This window comes from Pelobates fuscus, chromosome 2, assembly GCF_036172605.1.
Source record: "Pelobates fuscus isolate aPelFus1 chromosome 2, aPelFus1.pri, whole genome shotgun sequence".
Classification (NCBI taxonomy): domain Eukaryota; kingdom Metazoa; phylum Chordata; class Amphibia; order Anura; family Pelobatidae; genus Pelobates; species Pelobates fuscus.
Window position 1 is genome coordinate 248,973,495 of NC_086318.1, and position 11,748 is coordinate 248,985,242.

General features: G+C 38.5%; 1 protein-coding gene across 1 annotated transcript in view; it reads right to left on the reverse strand.

The window, feature by feature from the left end:
- The window catches only part of TAB2 (TGF-beta activated kinase 1 (MAP3K7) binding protein 2), a 104,154-nt gene extending 93,051 nt beyond the window's left edge, over nt 1-11,103 (reverse strand). The window contains exon 1 of the mRNA XM_063443331.1: nt 10,740-11,103. The gene's annotated coding sequence lies outside the window, so the exon portion shown is untranslated. The remainder of the gene's footprint in view (nt 1-10,739) is intronic.
- Nucleotides 11,104-11,748: the final 645 nt, after the last annotated feature.

Genomic DNA, 11,748 nt, shown 5'->3' on the forward strand with positions numbered 1-11,748 from the left:
TGACGAGGCTCAGTTTGTCACAATAATCAATTTATAATATCAGCATCAGTCCTCATATTTAATATGTATATAGTATATCAAACAAAACAAGGCAAAATTAAAAAATAAATCATCCACTGTAATAAAAGGTAGGAAGACTACACAAATTTTAGCTTGGGTTTTTATGTAACTCTGATCTTTGTAGTCTTGCGCTCACTTTGCTGGCGTCAAAATCTATTCTTATCTTGTCTGTTGGATTGTTTCTCACCAAACTTTGTGTCTTTGGGTTGCCTCCGGGAATTGCGATATCTGTCTTGATATCTAAAAGATCTCTGGTTGCCAAACTGAAATCTTCTATTTTCCAAACCCCATGAGCATCTTTTATCTTGGGGAAGTGTCATTTTTGTGTCGGAGGTCTGCTTGATGATCTCCTCCAAGAAAACACCAAATAACTTGCTTCTTTCGGATAGTAATTTGCATATTGCCAACTTAGATGCCATGTCGGAAGTCCATGACCTGAGCCATAAAGCCCTTCTGGCAACTGTAGATGAACCCATTACAGAAGCAGATAGTTTTAAGACTTCATCAGGCATATCAATAAGGTATGCACTTGCCAATCTGGTATTCTGCAAAAGGTGAGCCATATATTTCTCAGAATCGTCCAATCTTAAATTACTGTTTTTGCAACAGACGCTCCGGCCATAGCTGCCTTGCACTGAAAACGCTCTCCTGCAGGATGTTTCTGCCCATTTATTAATTGCGTCTTTTATACTGGAAATGTCACCAATAAGTACAGTGGTCTTCTGTTAGAGCTGTGCCACTTGAAAATCAGCTTTAGGAAATTCTTCCCACTTCCTCGTCCTGTCTAAAAATGTATTTAAAATGCTTAGAAATTAAAGCTCTGTTTTCTAGATGCTTCTTGTGTTAATTTTATTTTTGCCAAGTTTCTCTGGAAAAGCAGGACTAGACATCTGTAAGTAAACAGAAAATTAAAAGCCAATATGAAATAGAAGAAAGAAAGCCACTTTTAAAGTAAAGTAGAGACTAAAATAAAAAATCTCACCTTAAAAGGACTATTATAGTGCCAGGAAAACAAACTTGTTTTCCTGACACTATGTAGTCCTTAGGTTCCCCCCCCCCCCCCACCCGCTGGGCTTAAGGGGTTAAAACCCCTTCAGCCACTTGCCTTTCTCCAGCGCCAGGCTCCCTCGGCGCTGGGAAACTCTCCTCCCTCTGCCGACGTCAGATCTGAAAGCGCATGCGCGCACATTCAAGCCGCCCATAGGAAAGCATTATTTAATTCTTTCATATGGACGTCAGTGTCTTCTCACTGATTTTCACAGTGAGAATCGCTGAAGCTGCTTCTAGTGGCTGTCAGTGAGACAGCCACTAGAGGCTGGACTAACCCTCAGTGTAAACATAGCAGTTTCTCTGAAACTGCTATGTTTTTAGCTGCAGGGTTAAAACTAGAGGGTCCTGGCACCCAGACCACTGCATTGGGCTTAAGTGGTCTGGGTGCCTATAGTGGTCCTTTAAAGACCTCAGAACCGTGTGGTGATGACACTGTGGACTTAATCTGGCTTTTTAATTTTGCAGCCTCCCCTGAAATTAGTTCCAAAACGTGCATGCGCAATAGAAGGATCTGAACTTCAGTGGAATGCAAGCCCTCCCAGGCATTTGTTCCACCTCTGTGAGCAGGCACAAGTCCTGCTTTCCGAGACCGCATACCTACAACTTGCTGGGAACTTCACTCAGCATAAAAACCTTACCGCAGAAATCTATCAGCTCTCATTCGGTGTCTCTCAGCAACCTTATATGTGAACTGACACAGAAATGAAACTGAATGCTTGTCCGTCCCATCAACATTTTAGTAGGTTTACTGGATTATAGAGGGTAATTAGGATGGGGTTTAAATGTTATTACATTCATTTTCCAACATGTCTTGTCCCAAGTTAGTACATCCCACTTGTTGGCTGTACTGCAACTATACACTATAAAATCTATACATTTTCTGTTTTACCATTTGATCTAAGAAACATCAGGTATTTGAAAGTGGGATGTTTCCCTATATATTAATTTACAATTTAAGACTACAGATAGATCCCATGTTTGGAAGGAAAAAAAGAAAACCATAAAAAAAAAATAATAAAAAAAAGATATATATCAGTTTAATAGAGGTACACTATAGAAGTTGCAACACTCGAACAGCAAAAAGACTTTAGTCATTTCAAGGTCAACACAAAAACGTACATAATTTTTATTTTGCACTGCATTAAAGGAACACTGCATTCACAAAAGATTATTGTAGTGGTTAATGTGTAATTACTCAAGGGAAGATGTGTCAATTTAAAATTATACATTCTGCAGTCATTGACACAAAGAAGAAGGTAAATCTTTGTGATATGCCTTCCCAAGCCAAGTAATTGGCTCTGTGTGCCTGGGACTTGAAAATGCCAGTAAAAGCACCGCAGTCATAAAAAAAAACACATACACCAATAACTTTATTAGATCTGCTTCTATAAAGCTGCCTGTGACAAATATTTTCTCTGAAATTTCCTCTGTCAATGCGTAAAGCTTAAGGTTATGTTTCAATCACTTAATTTAACGTAAAATGAAAGAGTTGGAAGCTTGATTGTATATAATGTATGATTAAGGACATAAGATAGGGGGTAACCCTGTTTACAGAATGTAGACAAAAAAGGAAAAAAATCAAATAAAAAAAAAAAAAACTGTCCTAGTTGAGTATATGAGGTTAGCTTAAAACAACTTTTAATAGAGACGATAATGATAATTTTCTGTATGTCTAGGAGAAGATCAACTATCGGGAGTAACTACCGATGCCTGGTTTTGTTTGAGTTATTTATTTATAAAATATTTTACCAGGAAAGATACATTGAGATTTCTCTAGTTTTCAAGTATGTCCTGGGTCCACAAATCATTGCATTGTTACAGTTAGGGTACAATAAAATACAAAAACAATAATACACAAATACAAAATGTAACATAGAACTAGTATGAAATATATAATCATTCCCAATAGGGGATCATCTCCTTGACACACTCAATCTTTGCAGTGGCCAGACAGACGTAGACATCGGTTTCTCCCCTATATTTATCCTTACTGTGGATAATGTTAAAAATAACAAGATTATACTACCTTTTAGTCAATAATATATTATATCCACAGTTCGGGTATTATTCAGGTAGCTAGCTAGTTTAGAAACTTTTGCCTAATACTTGCAGGTGCCCTCGAAGGCACAGCTAGAACTTTGATCTTTATTATATTCAGACAGTTTAAACAATATTGGCAGGTGCCCTTGAAGGCACAGACAGAATCTCTATCTTTATGGTATTAGTCCAACTAGCCGACCGGCTGAGATTTTCTCTTTTGAGTTCTTCTTTAGTGTGGTGTATGCTCTAGTAGTTTCTAGACAGTAATGGGCTTTATTACATCTGTGGTTTTTATATTACCTTTTTGACTGTCTTCAACTATGCCTTTGATCGCTTAGGCAACATTACCCTATTTTATCTCAATACATCCAGTTATAACCATTACTTATATTACCATGCACTTTTTCCAGGGCTCCGATTGATATTTAGACACATTATGTTGATTTTTTTCACTCTAACATTGTTGCGGTTTAGAAATTTACTACTGTTTGATTAGCAAATTACATCACTTTCTATACATCCAATTTAGATTATATCAATTGAGCCATCTATTTATTACGTATTTAGATTTTATTCCTATGTATTTTGTCATCCCTTGTTGATTTAAATTTGGTTTAATGTCGTCTCTATAATAAAATAAGTTTTAAGCCAACCTCACCTACTCAACAAGGACAGATTTATTTTGTCTAAAAATCACTCAATTTACTCACAATCCGTGAATACAATGAACCTATAGTAAAGCAAAATGCATAAATCATGGGCAGAGGAGACCAAAATGTCTCAGATACTAAACCAGATTATGGAAAGAAAAAAAATAAAGAAAAAATATATACACACACACACAAAATACGATGGGAGTTTTGCACTCCAGTTTTCCTCCAAGTCTTGGCCCGGTGCTCAACTGCACACAGATACAGTCTCCAAAAAGAAAGCCAGCACTCAAGGACTTCAATGTGAAAAAAAATAGGCATATTGAAGTCCTTGAGTGCTGGCTTTCTTTTTGGAGAATGAAATATATTTATTTGTATTAATTTTTTTAAATAAAGACAAGTGAGTGAAGGAGAGAAGTATAATCATTAAGATTACCGCACGGGGGAGGGAAGAGAATAAAAATAAATTAAACCACTTCAGGACTGCTGTAATCATTAAATGCATTATACCAGGCTTCCCCAAACTCCGGCCCTCCAGATGTTGCTGAACTAAAATTCCCATGATTCTAGGAATTAACTAGATAGGCTGAGAATCATGGGATTGTAGTTCAGCAACATCTGTAGGCCCGGAGTTTGGGGGAGCATGCATTATACTATTTGTATCCGTAAAGGTCTTAAGAGTGTCTTTCATCCACCAGGTTTATTTCATAAAAATAAAACCTTTATTCCTATGCATGACACCTTTGTCATTTCTATGTATGGAAAAAGGCATTGCCTATGGCAGCTCCCTTGGTCTTGCAGGATACTCCATACAGAGTACACACAGGTGTACTCTTGTGCATGCGTGAGATTACAAAATGGACGTTGGCTACTGACTGATGAAGTACCAGAAGCTGAAGACCACCGGCAGGAAGACCATGCAGCTGCAAAAGGACAGGTTCAGATAAGTAAACGTCAGTTTCCCATGCACTCCAAAAAACCCTAGTGGAGCAATCGCTGTCAGGGGTCTTCGTTAAATATGCAAAAGCCAGACGATGACAGAGCTTTAAAAATCTATTTTAAGTTATTGTCTATTTACTGGGTACCAAACTGCAATTTTTACTTTGTCCTCTTGTTACTTCTCTCACCTGCTCATTTCTAGTTTTTCATAACACAACCAAGAACTACACTTTCAAATTAATACTTGTAATTTTAGATGGATGACTTGCATAAAGAAAACAGCCCTGCGTTTTACGCATTATTTATGAAATCCTACTTACCTTAATAGCTTTCACTACGTTAGGCTATTAATATTTATACAGAACTAACATACTCTGCAGAGTTTTACAATTGGAATACTTTTTTTTAAATAGATTAAAACTTAATGTTCAAAAGGAATATATAATGTTAAAGAAAAATATAAGTTAAAGAAGACCACAGATTGTGCCATGTATTTCTTTTGATTTTCTAGTTGAATTAAAGTCTAATGTAACCTGTAGGATATTTTTAACCCCTTAAGGACACATGACATGTGTGACATGTCATGGTTCCCTTTTATTCCAGAAGTTTGGTCCTTAAGGGGTTAAAGAAGTTTCTAAGATCTCAAAATGACAGGCTCACAACTATCCATTAAACCAACATACCGGAGGAGAAGATATGTACAAAAGTGTAATAAGAGTACTACATGTAGTGGGGCACATTTTATGGTACTCACAATGTAAGAAGGTTGGATGCAAGAAATTAAACAAGAGAAAAATATCAATATTCTGGTTGTTTCACATTCTATAGTGCTAATAGTATAGTACCACTAAAACTAAACATTAGACACGGAAGCAGTATGACTTGAGTGTCCATTCTAACATGCACATGTGTTACATGTTACTAATTGAATGATTCATTGAGAAGTAATTTGTAAACATAAAAATTTAAAGGGCTACACCAACCACCAATGCAACTTAAGTTTTCGGAGTAAACTAGATGTACAGCAAGCAATCTGTATGTACAGCATTTCTGTTTGCAACGCTGAACATACAAAGAAATCTGCACTTTTGTTGTGTCCCTGGCACATGTGACTTAGGTGGCCCTATAGGTAACTCCGTAACAGACCTGGTAATGTGAGATCTGTGCAAAAATCACAACTGTAGTCAGCACACAGTGCACTGGTGGTAGATGATATCAGCTTCGATCTGTGCAGGCAACGCTGTGAATTAGCCTGCAAGGAAAGATTTGAATGTCCCCTTCCTTCTGAAATCCCTTCCACCTTCCTACATTGTCTAGCATTTTAAAATTCCCAACCTTTGTCTACCCACATTCCTCATTTTACGAACAGTCACTCAGTGCCGGATCCTTGTAGTAAATTTCTAATTTTACAAGTTTTTTTCAATAAAAATAAGGGGACAAAGTGACTAGTACCTATTCAGACAGGGGAAGGCAACCTATGGCACGTGTGCCATGCACGGCACTCGAGGTGTCTTTGCATGGCACTCGAGGCTGCTAGAGTCAATCAGGCCTCTCAGGCCTATCAGGAGACCCAGTGAAACTTCAGATATCTCCTTATACAAAAGGTTGAAGGACAATCCTCAATTTATGCATTGCAGCACATGGAGTAAGTGAACTCAGATCACTTCATCACAGCACTTGTAAATGGGAATCCACACTGGAGTAGAGCAGGTTGCAGCTCCTTTCCTTGAGCTGTACCTGGTCAGTCAAGTCCCCACTGGAACCCAGGGAAGCCACCTACACTGCTAGATATACACAGAAATGCAGAATAACCTTCCCCTTATACAAATAATACAAACAGCCCACAAACATACACACAATCCGCACAACACCACAAACAATTCACAGACATGCAATACCCCAAACAGACCCACACATACACTACCAAACACACAATGTGACATAACCATCCACAAAACAGACCCCATTTATAGGTATCATACCACAAACTACTCATGAACAATATAATAGCTCATATACGCAAAAATACAACGATACAAAGCAACTGCAGTATAAATAACACAAGCACAATATGGCAACACACACACTTCAATTTAAAAAAAATAGGACCGGCATGCTACGGGACATCACAATCCTATTTCGGCACAGTGCTGCTAGAATGTTGCCTATATCTGTAGGGCATTCAAAAAAAAAAAAAAATGTGAAACACAAAATGCATCCAAACCACTTTATTTCAACGAAGTGGTCTGTGTTATGGTCCTGTAGTTTTGTTTGTTTTTGCAATGTTTAAACACGTCTTTAATAAATGCACTTCCTCTGCAAAAAAGTGAAACAGTCATGTGACCAAAGGCAGCTCAGAGGAAAGTACTGAATCAAATGCTTTCCTATGAGAAGGATTTGATTGGCCATACATGCGCACCTTGTAATGAATGAATGCTGATCTATGAAAATGGATTGGACATTAATTGTGAAGTTGCAGGAGTCGGAGCAGACAGCAGTAATGAAAGCTTTGGTGCTGGATAAATAATTTCCCCCCGCCTATTTTTGTTTTACTTTGAAGAAGGAAAAAAAAAAAATAGGGCCCTGACTTTAAATATGGACTAGGGGATTTTTGCAGTAGGAATACAAACCTGTATTCCTAAAGCTATAGTGTTCCAATAAGAATAAGAAAAGAAAAACAAAAGCTTTTAACAGAACTTATTTTAAAAAGTTTCAATAAATAGTAAAATGAAGAGAACCTAGCTTTATTTTATGGATTTAGGAGTGTCATATTTCAGATTTTTCTCTCCCTGAACCACTCATTTATTTTGTGGAAAAATAAAGGGCTACTTAATAAGGAAATCCATAGTTTTTAGATCTTATCTCAATATAAAAATAACTTGTATTTAGACATAATGGGTCATTTATTCTAATAGCCATTTAATCTACAAAAAGCATTAAATATATTCAAACTGGCTGGCCAATATAATCCGTTTTGTATGAGTGAAGAGACAGGAATACCAGCAGACTGAGCCATCAATGAAATGTGTATTTGTATTAAGGAAAACATTCTGTACATTCTGTAGAAAACTGAATATATTTTCTTGATATGTATTCAAATACAAATTACATATTTCAAATATTGTGATGTCTTGCTTAAAAATATTTTTCCAAGTTTCCTTGGAAACTAGGATGAGCATTACCACTTTAAGGCGGCACTGTCATGCCAAACTTACCTTTCTTTAATTGATTCCTCTTCCCTCCCTCTCTCAGGATCTGTTCTTCATTTCTTCCTGTCTGCTCTAGTTTTCATTAAAACATAAGACAAAGTAGGGACTATTTGTCTTATGGAGGTTTCCTATGCCTGGCCATCTCTGACCAGCGGAGGAGCTCCCTGATACCGTGGGAATCCGGCACGAATGGGATCGGAGTTTCATTCATTAAAATTAAATTCCGATCCGAAACAAAGTCCAGAATTGCGTCCTAACACGAATGGAGAAACTTCTCAATCTGTTCGGATGCATTTCGAGAGTTTTGCCGGCGTTCTGTCTAAGTGACAGGACATTCGGGAAAAGTGAAAGGAAGAATCACAGGAACATTTCTGACCACCGGAAATGAAGCACACTTTGCTCCTCCTCTGGTCAGAGATGGTCAGGCGTAGGAAACCTCCATAAGACAAATAGTCCCTACTTTGTCTTATGTTTTAAAGAAAACTAGAGCAGACAGGAAGAAATGAAGAACAGATCCTGAGAGAGGAGGAATCGACTAAAGAAAGGCAAGTTCGGCATGACAGTGCCGCTTTAACTACTCTTCTCCCCCCCCCCCCCCCCCCCCCTCTAAAAGCTTGGCACAACATGAATAAATAAAACAAAAGATTTAAAAAAAAAAAAACACTTATGGGCAAACTGTTGTAGGGAGACAAAGAATAAAAATCAATATTAAAAGCAGAGGCACATTAATGGTTTCTATTTTAAAAACGTAGGAATATATGAAACAAGGTCTGTCTCTAGTACTGAATGGATGAACAGAACATTTGACATGCATAGAAAGAAGAAATCGCTTACAGGTCTTCAAAATGTTAGTATATTTTATTCACACAGCACTCAGTAAAAGGTTACCAAGTAATGCGTGGGGAAAATATACATGAAAAGTCCTTTTATTAGACTTAAAGAGAATGCTGAAATTCAGAAAGTAACAAATAAAAAGGTCCAAATTCATATTGCACGTTATTGCTAGATTCATAATAGAAATTTCAACATTGCACAACCACTGGTCTCAAATGAGATGACAAAAACATTAAATAATCATGATTTGTATAATTCTGTAACATGAATTTGCATTACACCTTTATAAATGATAAAGAAATGTATTAAATGTGAGTATAGTGAGCGTCTGCACAAGGACTGTAGAAAATGTGCAATGAATTACACCATTCAATTGATCTTATAACTAAAAGTCATGTTTGAACAGGTTTTTCAGAATTCCTTGTTTTTCAGTTCTGGTCTGACACGATGGAAATTACCAAATGGATTAAAATTCAGCTATTTGTAAAAGCATTTCAAAAAGTGTCCATACATATAATATCCAAACACTAAAATCTGACAGCTAGATTTTTTTTTCCCCAACTCAAGTACAAATTAGAACTATACAATGTGTAAAACATAATATTGAAAGGTTTCTCTGCCAGGTTACATAACATCCAATTATTAGATACAGAAACTTAAAAGGGACCTATCACTTGCCAGGATGTGATTTATCTATACCCTATATTTAACTAAATGATTTTAATCACATCTGAAAACAAATGTTTAGTGCAAAAACACCACACACTTCTGTCCTGGAACTGGACACCCACAAAATGTTGTCTTCCTGTCAATGATTGACATAAAATGTTGTAATGTTCCACCATAAATATTGTTTGTGGAAGAGAATAAATTAACCACTTTTCTCCTACTCTTTTGCAAGATGAACCCTTACTGTGCCTGGAGTTAAGTGGATTGTGACAACACTTGCTAATTTAAGTTTTTAAATAAACATTTCCAAGAAAACATGCATTACACAAATTAAAAGTTTAAGCCACATAATGGGTGTTTTTGAGGTTTTAACTAATGGTGTGTAATTAACAGTTCCACTTTTAAAATATATTAGTTAAATAAATATAGGAAATATATCCCTGATATCTTAACATAATACATTCTGGGAATTGAGAGATCCCCTTTAAGCTTCTGTATATATTAATTGGATGTTTATGTAACCTGGTGGAGAAAAATATCAATATTTTGTTGTTGCACATTCTATAGTGGCAATAGTATATTAGCAATAAAACGTAACATTAGGTACCTTAATACAACCAAAGAAAGTGAGACAAAGAGCAAGCATGAACATAAACCAAAAATATAAAGAAATAACCAGCAACATTTTGTTTTTTGTTTTTTGTCCAGCCATAAAAGTACAAGCGAGATTATAAACTTTCCTAGAAAAAAACCAAAACATAGCAACTTGCAGTATACAGTCACATTAATAGGTCTATTAACTTCAGCAAATTAATAATGGGTAGAACAACATTACTCCCAAAACTATCACCAACCATGACCACTGCAATAACCTTGGCACCCCAAATGTTTGGGAATTAAGTGCTCATATACCTGGGGTAGTTACCCATGCTAGCCATCACTTCATTAGGGTTTACAGTAATACCTGCCCAGTAACCATGCCCACAGGGTATATGGCTGCCTGGCACTGAATTAGTTAATGCCCCAGTGACAGCTCCCTGGCACTGAATGGGTTAATGTCCCCAGTGACAGCTCCCTGGCACTGAATGGGTTAATGTCCCCAGTGACAGCTCCCTGGCACTGAATGGGTTAATGTCCACAGTGACAGGCCTGGCCTGGGTAGGGTAGATAGCCGCCCCTCTCCAGCAGCGCTCCAGGCCTCGCACTGGGCCCAGAATGAGCCCCTCATCCCCCCCTCCCCTCCAACTAGGCCCCGGGTTCCCCACTCCAAGACAGCCAGTAGTATTACCTCTCCGTCTCCGCCAGCTCGGACCGAGGGCCGGGGGTGCTGTCAGCGACACCCCTCCCTGTGCCAACCGGGGCTCGCGCCGCCGCCCGCGAGCTGCCAGCAGTTGGTGAGCGAGGGGAGGAGGAGGGGGGGACAGATGCCGCTTGTCTTGCCCCGACCCGGCAGCCAATCACACCGCCGCCTCCCCCCTCCGCGTTCACCGTAGAATGCAACGTCCCGGCTCGCGCTCTGCCCTCCAGCACTGTGTGTGTGTAACGTGGGGGAGGGGGAAACCAAGCACCCGCAACGTAACGGTCCCCTCCTCCTATACACTATAGTACAATCTGTGTGTGATGACTCCCTCTACTTCCAGGCAAGAGGCGAAACCAAAATACTAGCAGGGCAAAATATGGCGGACGAGAGCCAAACGAGATCCCGCGAGATGAGGAGGAGGAGGAGGAGGAGGAGGAGAAGATCTCTCTGGGTTCGAGCAGCCCCCCTTCATTGACTCCTCGACACTCTGGGCTGGGTTACAGTATAGACAGTCACCTGCACACACAGAGAGTGTTACCATATAGACTGTCACCTGGAGATAGAGAGTGTTACCATATAGCATTGGACAGTCAGCTGGAGGCAGAGAGTGTTACCTTACAGACCCCACCTGAGATCCTAAACCCCACTACTGGGCAGTAGGGACCAGGATGACTACCCATGGACCCAATAGACCAGGGGTAGTCAACCTTTTAATACCTACTGTCCACTTTTGTATCTTTGATGGTAAAACTTCCTTACCGCCCACCAGTGCCACAGTAACGAATTTTATAGATTAATTTAACCCCTTAAGGACAGAGCTTCGGAAGCTTGTCTTTCACTTAATGACAACGGCTTTTTTTGCATTTTTTTCTGTTTGCGTTAAACTGCAATTTGCATTTGACTAATTTATTGCACCAACGCATATTATATACCGTTTTTTAAAGGACAGAAAGGGCTTTAATTTGATGTAACATATATATACATAAATGCTTATTTA